Genomic DNA, 17411 nt, shown 5'->3' with positions numbered 1-17411 from the left:
GCCAAGTGGACTAGGCCCAGCATGGTTACAATATTTCACTACATTGATGACGTGTTACCAACCTCTGATTTTCTTACAGATTTAACTCAAGCAGCTCCAATGCTTTTAAGTCATTTGGAGCAATGTGTTTGGGCCATGAACACAGTCAAAGTGCAAGGACCTGGGCTGTCAGTCAAATTCCTGGGAGTGGTCTGGTTGGGTAAGACGAGAGTCATCCCAGAGCTATTACAGACAAGATACAGGCATATCTTTGACCCACAACTGTAGCTCAGCTACAGATATACTTGGGACTTCTGGGGTATTAGAGAGATTTTGTACCCCATATGGCTCAAATGGCATGCCCACTGTATGTGTTAACAAAGAAAGGAGCCCTCTGGGATTGGAGTGAGGAAGTAGAACAGGCTTACCAAACTACAAAAAGGGCAATATAGCAAGTACAGGCTTTATAAGTGGCTGATCCCACTAAGCCTTCTGAATTAGACGTAAATATCACCCAAGAGGGGTTAGGATGGGGTTTATGGCAGAGACAGGACAGATTCCAAACACCTGTAGGATTCTGGCCTCAGCTCTAGAAGGGCACTGAAGTGTGTTATTCTCTAATAGAAAAACAGTTAGTGGCTGTGTATTTTGCCTTGATGGCCACTGAAGCTATCACAGAAACTGACAAAGTCCTAGTAAAAATGACATACCCCTTACTAGGTTGGCTGTGCACATGGGCAACCAACCCTAAAATGGGTGTAGCTCAGACCCCCACTCTGTCTAAATGGGAAGCATATATAAAACAAAGAAGCACTGTGGCAATGAGTCCTTTGTCCAAAGAGTTGCAAACTGTGCTAGGCCCAGTAGAGGTTGTGGAGGAAACTTTGACACAACCGTTACCCAAGGAGGTGGAGGCTATACCTTTCCATGAGGGACAGGGACCTATCACAGAGCAAGGTTGGTATACAGATGACTCTAGCATGGGACCTTCAGCATCATTGACAGCTGTTGCTGTCCAGCCCTTGACTGATACCATGTGGTATGAAAATGGCACACTGCAGAGCAGTCAATGGACTGAATTGAGAGCAGTATGGATAGTGAGAAAAAGTGAGTATGGACCATCAACTATCTGTACAGACAGCTGGGCTGTGTACAAAGATTTAACCCCTTGGATCTCTACTTGGAAATAATAATGGTGGGCGATAGGCCACTGACCCTTGTGGGGACAAGCTATGTGGCAAGACTTATGGAAATTGGGACATGAGAAAGAAGTAACTCTTTTCCATGTCACATGACACTTCCCCTTAGCCAGTCCAGGAAAAGAGGAAGCTGATGCCTTGGCTAAAGTAAGATGGCTGGAGAGAGCCCCAGCTACTGATGTAGCCCTGTGGTTACACTGACGAATGCAACATGCTGGCAGTAAAACCATGTGGACTGCAGCTCAAAGATGGGCCCTGCCTATAAAATGGGAAGATGTAGTGAATGTCTGTTGTGCTTGTCCAATATGTACTCAAGAGAGCCCACACCCCCAGCGGGTGCCCCATACAGATGGGCAAATAACTCAAGGAAGGGTGCCCTTCACTTGATGGCAAAGTGGACTTTGTCAGACCACTGCCAAGGTCAGAGAATTTCAGATACATCTTCACTGCTGTTGATACTGCTACTGGTCTTCTGTTTGTATGGCCTTGTAAGGCCTCCTCAGACCAGGTAAAAGCACTGTGAAGGCACTGAATAGCCTTTCGGCCATGCACAACCATCCTGTAGTCATAGAGAGTAATAATGGAACCCACTACTTGACATTCAGAGGTGGGCATCCCAGTTGTCTATTTAGTGAAAGTTACATGTGCCATATCATCCCCAGGCAGTGGGAATGATTGAACAGTACAATGATGCTTTAAAAAAGGCACTAAGGCTATCTGCCCAACCCCCATCCCTTTAGGGGTGGGCAGGACGGTTATGGCCAACAGTCAGGATTCTAAATGAGAGACCCCACAAGGGCATACCCTCTCCAGTGGAAACTCTTTTGCATAGGGCTGCAGCACCTATACAACTGCAAGTCACTACTATAGATATACTTTACTACTACAAAGTAAAGTGTACACACCTCAGCCAGCAAAGTGTGGTTGCCTCCAAGGAAGTGAGCAACAATAGATAAGCTTTTGAAGACAGAATGTGGCAAGAATGGAAATATTCTCTTACCGGCTCCAACCTGTTTACAACAGGGACAGACAGTACAATGGGAATGGCCTTGGAGAATAGAAGCCCCCCTTATATGCTGGGTAGGTCTAATAGGTCCTTGGGGGAAAGGATTAGAGGAAGGCCTGCTAGTTTCACCTTGGGTGACAAGTACCTGGCCTCCTTGAGTAAAGGTAACACGGCCTGGAACAGATAAGTGCTCTATTCCAAAGGGCACATTTGTATTATCATTATGACCAATTATGAGTTCCCCTATACTGTTACATGTAGAAACTACAGATCCAACAGTGTTAGCGATAAACCAGGTAACATACCTATTTCTGCAACCATCCTTTCTCGGGATGGCAAACTGGCATGTATCTTAGTAGAGGGGCGAGAACTCCCCCTATTGGTACCAATAACCTTTCTGTCTTTTTGACCATAGTGTTCTGGCTGCAGGCACCAGAGTCGACTGGGAACATAAATATGTTCATGTGATCAATGTGTCAGCTTACTGAATATGCACTGAACATCCCATCAGTATGACTACAGGATTCCCATGGAAAATCACAGCAATGATGACTACTAATTGGACATGTGTGGCTAATGGTTGAAAGCACAGAACTACAGGACAGGCCTTAAGGATAAGCCTTAATGCATATTGAATAGACTATATGTTATATGAATGTAAGGGTCATTTATTCTCACTAAGGTAACATAGCAAAATATTCTGAATGTGTAGATTATATGGCGAGGGACTCTGAATGGATGGATTGTGAAGAAAATGGAGTAGTTTGGTCAGGCCCCCTCACCTCGGGTCTGGTTGGGTGTGGTGCAGCACATCCTTTGTAAACAAGTTGTGGGGGAATAGAGTTAGTGCACATGCACACCTGTGTACCCTTTTGGCTTGTTGCTATTTTTGTGTGCTCTTTGGTGTGTGAGGCAGCAGCTCTGAACTGCTGGTCGGCAGAGCTTGTCTAAAAATAAAGCCTATTGTTTCTTCACCCATGGCTCCAAGGACCTTTTCTTATTACCTAGCTTGTAGACCTGCATGTGAAGGGCCAAAGGGCTCGAGAGGTCTGTGAGCTCCAGCCATAGCTTTATAAGAGGCCATTACATTACCTTGAGAACTTAGCTGCCCATCATGAGCTGGTAATTACTTGAACAAGGAAGTTATAAAGCTGGATGTATGTAGCAGTATTCCAGCATCAGATAAAATGGTATATATGTGATTGGTCTGAGCAGTCCCTGAAGGCACAAGTAAATTACATGAAGAAGTCACCCAAATGCCCACTATCTCCACACTGAAATATAACCTTCTCTTACCCAGCCTGCACCTATGGCCTCATAGGGAGTTTGCTACAATTGGTCCACAGAGAAAGAAAAGAAAACTAAGGCCTGGTTTACAGGTGGTTCTATTTGATATGAAGACACCACTTGGGCGTAGATGACTGCAGCACTACAACCCCTTTCTGGGATATCCCTGAAGTACATTTGTAAAGCATATCCTTCCATTGAGTATGATGTCAGAGGTAGGGTCCAGGGGGATGATAGTTGGCCTCAACCCACCCTGTCCTCTTACCGGGTTCTTGACTCCACCACAGGAAAATAACTCAAGGGTAGAGTCACAGTGGAAAGTGAGAACAAGTTTAATATAACAGATAAGACACACAGGTTCCACAGAGAGAGTGTGACATGCACCAGAGACTGAGCAGGGCCCACACCAAGTTTAACACAAAAGGCAGTTCAGTACAGACATCAAGTCTAACACAAAAGCAAGAAAAACATACTTAAAGTTCAGTACAAAGGGCAGGCTGGCTCAAGAGAATGAGCAGCTGCTTGCTGAAAGTAAGTTCCATACAAAGTAAAGTGTACACACCTCAGCCAGCAAAGTGTGGTTGCCTCCAAGGAAGTGAGCAACAATCTCACCTTCAGCTGGGATTCAGCTTTTATAGTTTCTCTAAAGAATATTCAGTTAAGGGGGTGGTTCCCAGTTATGTAACATTTAGTCTTGCATATGCAGTTGGTATCTTCCGGGAGCACATTCATCGGTTAGACCCTCTCACATGCACCAGGCATATTCAAGAATATTCTGTGCTCTCTAATGAGCAAGCTCAGCCACTTGATTTGCATAAGCCAGCTCCTTGTGGTATCATTTGGAAATGTTAGTGCTAAAAATAACTCTAAATGGTAACAGTAACTTTCTTCCAGGGGAGAGTTCAGAGGAGGGGGCCTGAGAACTCAGGGAGTGGCTGGAAACCCAGAGGCATGTCCTGAAACCTGAACCCAGGGATACTGAGCACCTCCAATATCAGGTAGAATTTCCATATTTGCAGCTGAGAGAAACCAGTAAGAATACAAGGACCTCACAAGATACCTGGGTTAGTAGAAAACCTGAATGCACCATGCTCATCTCACCATATATTTATTTATCTGTAGAACTGAGCATGTTGTCATGTTCCACACTCCAATTTATATTTGAGTTGTGAAGAAACAAAAATTCTCCTCAGGTGTCCGTGTTTTCTCTAGAGTTCCTCCATGCCCTGCTTGATAAAAAATCCAATTAAATATCTCTCACTTTGCATCCTTTGATAAAGGGAGCAAAGTAAGAGTTAATGTGGTTAGAGTGTGGTAGTAGGAACAGATTAAACACCCATCTGAACTGACCTTAGGAAGAGAAAGAGAGGATATAAAAAATTGTTGGTTAAAATTTGTAAAGGTAGTTAATAATACCAGAAGAATGCCTCAATTACATTATGTGACACAGTAATGGTGTTTACAGCAAGAAATATAGAACAGAAACATGTCATCATCAAGATAGTCAATTCAATTAAAAATTTATTTATACCTCTATATCTGCATATCTATCTATTAAACAATCACTCCATATATACATCACCTTCTAATAGATCTGAAACAGCAAGGACAATATAGAGAGTTTCCCAACTGACTTCATTAAACATAGAGTTGGGGAGTGTACTGTACATTAGGCCTCATGGCCAGCTTAAGGCAACTGGGCTGGGCTGGAAGGAATGCTTCGGAAGACTGTGCCTTAAACCAGCCAGATGTTATTGGACCCCAAGGGCTTGTGGCATCTTGCATACCACTGATTTCAAAATTGCCCATTACTCTGCCAGAACACTCAAAGCCTTATAAACCTCTGGCTTTCCTTTGTTAGGAGAAACCAATGTGACTCAGTCTCCCCTCCGCATTGGTGGAATAAAGCTGCTTGTCTGAATGGTGCCTGGCTCAGGTCTCTCTTTCTCCATCTTGCCAAACCTAACAGTGTAGGGTGGGAAATGGGGTTGCTAATGACAGCATTAAGACTTAACAGGCTGCCACTGGAGTTCTTACCATTGCTTTTTTTTTTTTTTTTTCTTTTTCTTTTTTTCTTCAAAATGTAAAATATATTGATGGTTATAAAGGGACAAGCTGGACAAGTTGGAGACATTTTAAGTCTGCTGCACACACACATGCTCTGTTTTTTTGAACATGGTATTTTTTTTTTTTCATTAGCATGGATTACTACTCTACAGTTTCTCTTGGAGTAAATAAACACAGTGGCAGTTTGCAGAGCTGCTACAGACTTATTTAGATGTTTAACAAGGTGAACTAATTTCACAATTAGATCGACCAATGAGTTAACAGCAAAGTGTTCTTCATTTGTTTTGTTTACTGATACAGTGTGTGTGGGGGGGGGTAGGTGGTAACTTTCCAATTTACAACCTGTTTAAATTTAGTCACCAACACACTCCACAAAGTAATGAAAAGTAACAGTTGGTTAAAAATTTAAATTGTTATTATGCTCTGGTTTTCCCAAGACCTTTAATGTCACCTCATTTAAATTTATGAGAGAGAAACATAACAGTCATCATGGAAAACTAATTAATAAAAAACTGCTGAAAAGCACTTCTGTAGAAGGCAGTGGTCAGTTGTAAACAGCTCAGAACAGCAAAGAAAACAAAAAGTCCTTCTAGCATGTTCAGCAGTCCAGTGACAAACTCTGCTCTTTTTCATCCCCCAGTGGCTATTTTCCTACCATAGTGTTGAGCTTCATTATTATATTAGACAACTTATATGGATAAAAAAGAGTTTGCTAACTAGCAGCCAACTCGAAACCTTGTAGGAAGAGAGAGGAGAGAAATTTACAATACAGCACACACTGAAGGGAAACAGTGTCCACAGTCAGCATTCAACCAGTCTCATCACTCTCTGGCAATACTGGTTACACTGAGGTTTAGGGTCTAAATGGGGCAGTTTGAGATCACCACCCCCCTATCCCTTTTTCATTTAAATTAACAATGAAACATGGGCTTCCGGCCGAGCCCGTGGCACACTTGGTAGAGTGCTGCGCTGGGAGCGCGGCGACGCTCCCGCCGCGGGTTCGGATCCTATATAGGAATGACCGGTGCACTCACTGGCTGAGTGCCGGTCACGAAAAAAAAAAAAAAAAAAAAAAAAAAAAAGAAACATGGGCTTCCTAAGAGCCAGCACTCAGCTGGGCAAGTCCCATTAGCAGCAAACATTCAACCAAATAAAACACACACACACACACACACACACACACTCCATCCAGGTGCAGAACTGTGATTCACATGGAAATTCCAGGAGATAAATCTTGTGAAGAGTTGGGATCTTCACAGGATTCTTTCTCAATTGTCTTCAGCAAACATTTCAGTCTCACAAAATCTGAGTCAATCTGTCACTGTAGGAAATAAGTTCCCCATTTGCTCTTGAGTGAGCTTGCTTGCTTTGTTGACAAAAGCACTCTGATGACTGCAGGGTCTTCATGATTTTTCATTGTATATGAGATGTCAGAAAACAAAAGCCAGCCTCTCAATAATCTGCATGAGGTGCAGTGGTGGTAGTGGTGGCAGCGGCAGCAATCAGTTCCCACATGTTAAACTCTGCCAAAGAGGCTCTACCTTAAAAGCTTCCATCTGTCTTTCTGTACATGATTTTCAGGTCCTTCACTCTCATAAGAAGCCAAGTAGACAGCATCTTCACTGAAGACTGACACTGTAAGCAGATATTGCAAGATCTTCTTGCCTCTCACAAATTGACACTCCACTTGTTTCCATGTCATTATTGGGCTGGATCACAGAACCCTCTGCGCCATCCTGTGCAGGTCATGAGTCAGGTAGTTGAAAAAATATTCTGGTGGCCAATAACAGGATAGACATGCTTTATTCCTACATGAGCTCTGCCTGCCAGTGGTTCAGAGCCAATATCTTCCATACCAAAAGTACAAAATAGTGGCAATGAGCCAAGAAGTATATATAGGTGTGTATGCACAGTTACACCACTCTTATATAACTTGTTTACAACAGATGTGCTGAATCATACCCAGCCAAATATGAGGCAAGGGAGCCTGACCATGCTGACTCCATTTTCCTACACCCCACCCCTTCAGGGTCCCTTGCCATACAATCTACGTGTCTGAGATCTGCAATGTTCCCAAAGAAAGGGTAGCTGACCCTTGCATACATAGGCCACAGCAGCAATATAGGCTACAGCAATACAGGCTGCAGCAACATGCTACTGAAACACAGTTGCTTCCTCCTAGTACAGCTAATGCCCATCTTCAGGAGGATAACATATTGGCCCAACATTCCTGGGGGAGATCTCCGGTCATTTTTTGGACAGCATGAATTTCACTGGTTAATTGCTGCAAAGCCTGAGTGACATTATGATGACAGTTAGGGATATACACACACAACATTCTGTTCAGGTCAGGTCCAGTTAGCAGTCATCATTGGGATGATCTCGCATGGGAATCCTGCAGCCACGCTGGTAGGAAACTCAGTGCATATGTATGTGTCCAGTCAACTATGGTGTCTGCAGCCACAATATAATGGGTAAAAAGACAAAAAGGTTACTGGTACCAATAGGGGGAGTTCTTGCCCCTCTGGTAGAATACATGCCAGTTTGCCATACTGGAAAGAATGGCTGCAGGAACAGGTGCTGCTGCTCAATGCAACAGAGCCTCCACTGGAGAGAGCCCATCCTTGCAGGGTCACTCATTTAAGATCTGGACTGTTGGCCATAACCACTGTGTCCACCCCTTCAGGGATGAGGGTTTGGCAGATAGCCTTAGTCCCTTTTTTAGAAGACCACTTTACTGTTCAATCGTTCCCACTGCCTGGGGATGATATGGCACATGTAACTTCTACTGAAAGGACAACTGAGAGACCCACTTTTGTACTTCATGTCCAGTAAAATGGGTTCCATTTTCTCTTTCTCTATGACCAAGGGTTGGCCATACATGGCTGTAAGGCTATTTAATGCCTTAATGGTGCTTACCTGGTCTGGGGCCTTACAGAGCCATACAAACAGAAGACCAGTAGCCATATCAACAGCTGTGAAGATAAACCTGAAATTCTCTGACCTTGGCAGTGGTCCTACAAAATCCACCTGCCTTCGAGTCAGGGGCATCCTTCTATGGGTTATTTTCCCCTTGGCATGCAGCACCCACCAGGGGTGTGGACTTTCTTGAGCTCATGCTGAACAAACATGACATGTTTACTACATCTTCCCATTTTATGGGCAGGTTCCACTTCTGAGCCATTGACCACATGTTTATTACATCTTCCCATTTTATGGGCAGGTTCCACTTCTGAGCCATTGACCACATGGCCTTGCAGCCAGCATGCTGCATTTGTTGATGTAACTATTGGGCCACATCAATGGCTGGGGCTCTCTCCAGCCATCTTACCTTAGCCAAAGCATCAGCTTCATCATTGCCCGGAATGGCTAAGGCGAAGTGTCCTATGACATGGAAAAGAGTTATTTCCTTTACATGTCCCAATTCTCATAACTCTTGCCACATGGCTTGTTCCTACAGGGGTCGGAGGCCTACCATCCACCAATGAAATTTCCAAGTAGATATCCAAAGGGTAAGACCCTTATATTTGGCCCACTCACATTGTTCCAAATGACCTAGCAATGTTGGAGCCACCTTGGTTAAATCTGCAAGAGAATCAGCGGTTAGTACAAGGTCATGATAGAGAAAAAAGCACTTGCAAGGCCTAGTACATAAAGATAAGGTCCTAGGTGAGTCATCAGCTGATCCATATTAAGTTGTGAGCTGAAGCCACGACCACATGCAAAGGAGGCACTACTTTGTTCCATTCCCAATAGTCCACAGTCATCCTCCAGGTACTATCAGGCATTTTCCATTGGTCATACCAGGGCACTACAAGGGCTATGTATGGGATGAATGATGCTGACTTTTTATAACTCCAATATAGTGGCACTGATCTCCATATGTCCTCCCAGCAGGCTATACTGTTTCACATTGACTACACATCTTGGCTTGGGTAACACCTGTGTGTCATGTTTACCATGTCCCTGTAACACAGGCTTTACTGTCCGTATCCGCAACTGGAATTCTCCAACTGTCATTTGCAGTTGTAACCTATAAAGTACATCTATACCCAAGATGTATTCAGCTACTGGGGTTACATACACAGTATATACATGAGGGGGCAATCGTCCTATGCCCAGCAGTAAAGACACAGATGCTATTCTATTTGACTTTAATAGAATGTCCTCCATAGCCATCTACATGAACTGTGGCCCCTGAAAACTTATCTGGGTTGCTGTATATCAGGCTATATTCTGTGCCAGTGTCCCCCAACACCAAAACATGCTGCACATTTATCCCTGACTAATGTATTGCCAGTTCAATGTGAGGCCTCTGGTCCTCACCTGTCCCCAAAAGATGAGTACCTCGGCCTGCTCCCTAATCAAAACTTAAAGCACATCCACCACTACGGGAGTAACCAAAAAATCTTTCAGAGTCACTGGGTGTACCTTGTCATTTGCCTCTTTTGGAAGTTTGGTGTAATGTTGTTTGGGGTGGAATTGTTGCCACAAGGCAAACAGGACCACATTTGGTTGCCAGTCACTTTTTTCCCTATCAACTCCTGCCCTAAGCAAGTCAAACCATATCTGCATGCCGCTGGGCTTGCTCGGTCCCTTTGGAAAACCGTCTGAGCATATCTTAGGGACTTGGTCTTCACCACCTTTCAGACTCCCTTTGTTTGTCTCCTCTCCTCTGCTTCACCCAGACTGTCCATGAGGGTCATCACTTCATGTATAGCATGACCAATGTATGGGGCCAGTATGGCCATTAGTGACCCAAAAGACATTGATGGAGCATTTTGCAGCAACACTGCATCTCTCATGCTGCCAGTAAAATGTTCATCATCTGGGCCACGGGTGTTCGCATTAAACATGGACTGTCACATCCCCAGCTCCTGAATGATCTGGACCAGTTCAGCATACGTTTGCCATCTACTCACAGTTTCAGGCAGTTCTCCGATGTTCGTCCACACAGTCCAGATGGCTGCATTCACCCATTCCATCCAGGAGTGGTTACCCGGTCCCTGCGGGTATCTGTGGCTATTCTGTAACCACTGCTGCAGGGTCAGGTGTGTGGTGACAGAGGCTAACTTTTCCATCTCATCACCAGAGCACATCACACCATCCAGTCCTGGGTCCCATAACTGCAGCAACCAGGCAGCCAGGGGCTCTCCCTGTTTCTGCCAAAACTGTTTCCCCAGGTCAACCAACTCAGCTTGAGAATAGGGGATGTATGTAATATACTGGATCACTTGGGGGCTGCCTACCAGTTGTCCACCTGGTCTCAGGGGCTGCACGTGCTTCAGTTCTTGATGAACAACAGGTAGTGCCAGGGGATGCACAGTCTCCCCCAACTCACCATCAGATTGGTCATCGTCAGAAGCAGAGATGACCCTTTGCTGCACTTCAGTTTCCAAAACAAGAACCCATGCTTTCAACATGTCTGATTTCTGCTGCAAATCTCAAAGCTGTGCCACTTCATGGAGTGCCAGGTCTATGTGGACTCATAGTACAGTGAGCGATATCCAGACCCTGGATAAAAAAAGGAAAGCAGCCACCAGGTATCACATACTCGAGGGTAGCCACATTTCCTTCCCCTCTTGAGGGGCTAGCGGCTCCCTTACCTGCTTGGAATCCTGCCCATGATGCCAACTGTTGGGCTGGATTACAGAACCCTCTGCCCCATCCTGTGCAGGTCATGAGTCAAGTAATTGAAAAAAGATTCTGGCTACTGATAACAGGATAGAAATGCCTTATTCTGATGTGAGCTCTGTCGGCCAGTGGTTCAGAGCCACTGTCTTCCATACTGAAAGTGCACAATAGTGGCAACGAACCAAGGAGTATATATGGGAGCACACACACAGTTACAGCACTCTTATATAACTTGTTTACAATGGATGTGCAGAATCATATGCAGCTGGTTATAAGGTGAGGGGACCTGATCATATTGACTCCATTTTCTTCACAGTCATAAATTCACTCACGTCTTTGGCCAGTTCCCAAAATGTCTCAAAATTGACATGACCATTTGGAAGGTGTTTGGCACAACCCTCATTGAGGAAATAAATATCTTTGATTAAGAGACTGAAGAATGGTATCACAATCTTCTCTCTGCTACTATGAGCAGTTTAAAGAAAAGACCTTTGTGCTTCTCCACAAGGAACTGTTCAATAATTATAGAAATTACTTGAAGGGTCCATTTGATGCTCAAGAATGTCAAACTTTGCAATGTTCACTTTGGCCCAAGTTTTTTTAGTCAAGAGACTGGGCTCACAATCATGCCCAAGATTATCCCATCAAGGAATTAGAGTTGCCAGTGTTTAAACACTTTCAAGCTACATCAAGGAAATAATCATTCTGGCTCTGTGTTTCTTCTTTACAGGCATGCAGATTTCTGTAGCAACCAAGTAGCTAAGGTGGTTAAACCATGCCACATAAGCTTCTAAGTTTTGTGTTTTCTTCTGTTCACTATTGCAACTCGTCTTTGCCCAAAGGGTCCTTCTGCACAAATGCTTAAACAAATTCCTCTAGCCCAATATATTTGAGTCTTCCTAGCTCGATGTGAGTCAACTGCTGGGCCAACGTGTAGGGGTCACTGCAGACAATAATAACATCCTTTTTAATGGATTGTAGGTTGGTACTGAGAACTGTAAGCCAATCTAAGATGTGAAGCTGATTTTTGCCAGGACTTCCTCATACTGGCTGAGGGCAGCAAGCTTGTGGATCAGACACTGGATCATCTGCTGGATATTCTTCTAGTATGTCTGCTCCTCACCTTTGGCTATTTGGTGAGACAGATCTTTTTAAGTATCTCCTAATTCTTTCACCCCAAAAATCATAAGAAAATGTTTCTGTCCATTTTGACAGGAGTTGAAGGATTTTAGTTGCAGTTTTTCTTATCTGGTTCTTATCACTATCAGGATCACTTAGTCTCTGGTGCTCAACACATAAGTGGCAAACTTTGGCCATTGGTTCATATGGATGCATAAATAACTAAGAGCTGAGTAGAAAGGTAAATATGTATGTTCTATCTGGATAGTAATCCATGTTAAGTACTAAGTGCTGGATGAATGCTTCCAGAGATCCAGAGAGGAGGTTGTTGTCATTGTAATATGACTCATCACAGCTTTCTCTGTAGACTGATAAAGGTTTCAGTTGTAACTACTTCTGCCAAACATTGTTGAAAAGGGAAGAGTTTGAGGCAAGCTTTCAGTTTCTAAGGCCGGGAAGTCCCAAGTCTAAGGAACATATCTGGTGGTGTCCCCCATTGCAAGATGGTGGAAGCAGAGAGAGAGAGAGAGAGAGAGAGAGAGAGAGAGAGAGAGAGAGAGAGAGAGTGAGAAAGACTTACCATTGCCTCTTTACTCATGCATTTTTATATTTTAACTAAGGAGATACTGACTGAATCCTCACATCTATGAGTGAACCTGGTTCCAGTGAAGACTTCCTGAGAAGTCTTAGTGAGGGAAGCCCTAGAAGGGAGGCTGTGGAGTCGTCCATGGACCACCAACCGGTCTTCTGGGCCAGTTCTACTCAGTGACTAGCACAGAAGGGAGTTAGGTCTGGCCGTGCATAGGATGGAAGTAGGTACTTTGGTGAAGATAACAGAAGGAAGTTGGAGAGTTCTCTGAAGCTTAACAGTTTAACTGACATCATTCTAATAATATAATATTTCTTGCATGGCTCTTCAGATAAATTCCTACCATCCTGTCCTCTCTGGGTTTGAAAGCCTTAATGGTGTGATAGCTGCCCTTCTCTGCAGCCTCTGTACTGTTCACTTGCTCTATCAGATCTCTAAGTCCAGGCTCAGGAATCCACTAGAGTTTTCTGAAAATTACTAACCTTGTTCATCCTTCTCCTTGGCCCTCTGGGCCACCCAGAGTCAAAACTGAGCTGAGAGACCATGAAAACAAACAAACAAAAAACACGTAGGAAGAATTTCCATAAGAACTACTTTTCTTTTAATACTTGGTTGGGTTAATGAGAAAATATGTCAGAAATGGCAGAATAATAACAAGGTAGTGAGACTCAGAAAATGGAGTTAAAGTGTGTGTGCCTCTTTATTTAACCATCTCTCTTCCTGTAAGAGGCACAACTCCACCTCAGGGTGACTCACTCAGAGGGTGGGACCCAAGAGATCCTACCCAGAGTCATCCCATTTGTCTCTAGTTTCTATTCCCCTTTCTTGCCAGCCCTCAAAAACTTAACTTCCATTTCTCACAGTTTCTCTGGGGGAACTTCTTCCTGGAGTTGTGGACATCAGGTCCTGCTTCACTCTTGCACAGAATCACAATTTCTTCATTGGTGTCTGAAGGTGTATTGACTGATTTGCAGAGGGCAGAGGTGGAAGATTTCAGAAAGAAAAACTAAATTTGCTTGGGTGAGTTTAATTTGTAGTCCAGAAGTCTGCTGTGAAGGAGAGAGGAAAGTCCCAGTTCTCAGGCTTTCTACTGGGAGCACTGACTGGCGCGCAGTCTGGGCAGACAGGTGGAGGCGCAGCTTTGAAAGAAGGGAGGTTTGAAGAAATGAAAAGCTTTGTTTCCTGAGAGACTGTTAATTTTCCATGCTTGGTCTCTCCACATTCCCTTCCTATTCTATAATTTTGGATTGTAGTTTGCTGAACAGAGCCAGATCATCTCTTCCAGGTGCAGACAGTCTTTTCCCCAAGAACAGGGACAAAGCCAGAGGGACATTTGAATCCTAATAGCTTAATGCCTTGAAGTCTAATAAACTGTATTTCTGCAGGACTCTACACATCAGTTTACATCACTTGGCCTTTTGGTGTTTAGGATCCTTGGTGGTGTGGAGGCTGGCTATCTCTGCAGCCTCTTTTCTATTCACTCCTCTTACCAGAGCCCCAAGTCCAGACTCAGGGAACTACTGAAGTTCCTCATAAATTGCTAACCTTGTCCTTCCTTCCTCTTGAGCCATGTCTGCTACCCAGAAACGGAGCACAGCTGAGACATCAAGAGCAAGAGAAGAATCAGCCACAATGTATATCGACAAAATAAAATTAAAAAAAAAAAAAAAAAAGAGCAAGAGAAGCACATGGGGAGAATTTCCAAATGTAGCACCTCTTCTAACTTTTCACAAACAAAGTTAGTTGCTTTACTGATGTTAATGATGTGAAAAGATGTCAGAAGAAGTAGCATGACAGCAAGATCTTGAGACCCATGAGCAAAGAGAGTTAGAGTGGGGATGCTCTATGTTTATTCCTACTTCCTTCCCCAGGAAGGCACAGCTTCACTCAGGCTAATTCAGACATATGACAGGTGCCAATCAAAACTCTTCTCTCACCCTGACTTCCCCATATTTGACCAAATCTTACTGCATCAAGGTTGATTTTGGGGATTTTCACCTCTGCCTCGCATTCTTTGTCACTTTTCTGATCATAAGTCAGTGTTAGGTGCCTGACTTCTAAACTCATAATTATACCTCTATCACACCATATATCACAGTGTTTTAAAAATGATTCATTAATTTTCTGCTTCAGTTTTTTATTTTGTTAGTTTGATAGGGAGTATACATTAAATGTTTTTCATATATTGGGTCTTAGATCCTGTTTCTTGGCATACTTCTGAAATATTTAGAATCTTTAATGTAATTTGTGACTTTATATATGTCAGTGAGTGACTGTAGACTGGCAGCTCCTAGGTAGCTGCAGGATGGGGCTGGTCACCTGAAAGATCAAAGCAAGATTAGAGGGTTGGGACTTTCAGATCCACTCTCTCAATCACTGGGGAGAGGAGAGAGGCTGAAGGTTAAGATACACTAATTGTCAGTGATTTAATCAGTTATGCATATTTAATGAAGCCTCCAGAAAAACCAAAAGGACAGGGTTTGGAGAGCTTCCAGATAGCTGAACACATGGAGGTGCCTGGAGGGTAGCAGACCAGGGAGGGGCAGAAGCTCCAAGCTTCTTCCCACATGCCTCACGCTATGCATCTCCTTATCTGTATCTTTTGTTATATTATTTATACTAAATAGCAAAATGTAAGTAAAGTATTTCCCTGAGTTCTGGGAGCCATTCTAGCAAATTTATCAAACCTAATAAGGGACTCATGGGAACCTTCAATTAGTAACTCATTGGTCACAAGCACAGGTAAAAACAACTTGGAGTTTGTGATTGGCATCAGAAATGGGGAACAGCATGGTAGGACTGAGCTCTCAGCCTATGAAATCTGAACCATATCTCTAGGTAGATGGTGTCAAAATTCAATTAGAGGACACCCAAAGTGTGCCTGCTGCTGAAGGATTGCTTGCTTGGTGTATGGGGGAAAAACCCACAAATCTGGTCACAGAAGTCTTCTGTGGTGGATGTTGACTGGGAATAAAGGAGATACTACTGAGTTTGTAAATCTTCTGTACAATAATATTAGATGATTTTGCTTAGCAGTGAAAGAGTACAATATCATTTTTCCATCGTATTTAGGAAAAGTGACCCTTTCTTATATAGCATCGATAATTTGAATCTTCCTCATTCTTAGGGAAACAACTCTGCCCCAGTCACAGCATAAGAAAGTTCTGTCTATATCCTTATTATATGGATTTTTACCAAACCTAGTTGTTTTTTTCAATGTCTCTGTACTTGTCTTTAGTTGTCATCTCTGGGACATGTTGCATTTAATTTTCATGAACTTATATGCCAGAAGAAGACCCATGTGTAGGATACAATAATCTGTGGTAGCCAGCAGCCCTGGGAGATGTCAGGCAGATACCTGTCATGTTTGCATCTCTACATCCTGAATTCTGTGAGACCCTTGGGTCGCTGCTTAGGTACTGGTGGGGTCATCCCCAAGAGTGGGGATTCTGGCTCCTCTGTCTCCTTCTGTGTCTGTTATGGCAGCAGCTGCTCTGACATTAGCTCCTTGTATCCCAACTGTGAACATAAATTCCACAGCCTCATGGCAGAATCATGTTCCTCTTCTCCCTCCTGTGTAGGCTCCTGATGCTCTTAGATAAGGGATAACTGGAAGATACACCCCGTGTTGGGATCTCAGCTTGAGTCATTAACAGAGCTAGACATTGTCATATGGTGTTAACCTCTGATCTTGCCATTCATTAGAGCCTGATCTGGGTTTTAGTCTCTGCCACCTAACACCATATGGCCTGTGGCCAGTTTTCAGTATCTGTGCCACTGGCTAGATTACACCTCTATTACTTCTCAGCCTTGTTCTTCTTCAGGTTCCCTTCGTAGATGATGGGAGCAGAGGACAGTTTTTGTATGTCTTAATTTATCTCCATTCAGCCTTCATAATAGTCTTTTTCCTTTTCCGAGAAAGGGAAATACTTGCCAATTTTCTCATAATAGAGATCTTTCTTTTACTATCAAAACTCGGCAACCATCAGTGCATTAATGTTTATGAGGGGTCTTCAAAAATTTCATGAAAATATTTGTATTATCTTCATATTATATTTTTACACAAGCTTTTTGAAGTACCCTCATATTAGGATCCTCCCTTTTATTTATTCATTTATTGCCTCAGTCCCATCTGCCCAGAGCTCCTGACAGAACCCCTGAGCCTAGACTGAGGCCATAGACACATTATTGGGTCCAGGTCTGAAAGTCATCATCACTGTGCTGCCACTCTATGAAGCCCCCTCTGAATGTAATTTGCCAGAATATTTTGTCTAATGTTTTGAGACTTCTCTCCCAAGACAGCATCAGTGTCAACTGTGTTTCTATTAACCAGGTCTCTGTCATGTGTGATCCTATGAGTTTGTCTGTATCAACTCCTTCCCCACCATCTACCTGCATATACATCTTTAGGCTCCTATAAATGTCTGTGGTAAATTTCCAGGAAGAGTCTTCACAGAATCTTCTGGCTGGTCTGGATTTCTCTACTTCCAAATCCCCTTACTCTGGGTATTAACTGGGCTTTTGAAGTTAC

At 43.5% G+C, this 17411-nt stretch overlaps 1 protein-coding gene and 1 pseudogene across 1 annotated transcript in view; both read right to left on the bottom strand.

The window, feature by feature from the left end:
* The window catches only part of TRIM22 (tripartite motif containing 22), a 172700-nt gene that overhangs the window by 107613 nt on the left and 47676 nt on the right, over positions 1-17411 (bottom strand). The gene's annotated exons all lie outside the window — the stretch shown is intronic.
* On the bottom strand, positions 11463-14947 carry LOC134375015 (ras-GEF domain-containing family member 1B-like; annotated as a pseudogene).

The sequence above is a fragment of the Cynocephalus volans genome, chromosome 4, assembly GCF_027409185.1.
Source record: "Cynocephalus volans isolate mCynVol1 chromosome 4, mCynVol1.pri, whole genome shotgun sequence".
NCBI lineage: Eukaryota > Metazoa > Chordata > Mammalia > Dermoptera > Cynocephalidae > Cynocephalus > Cynocephalus volans.
This window is presented reverse-complemented; position numbering and strand designations above follow the sequence as displayed.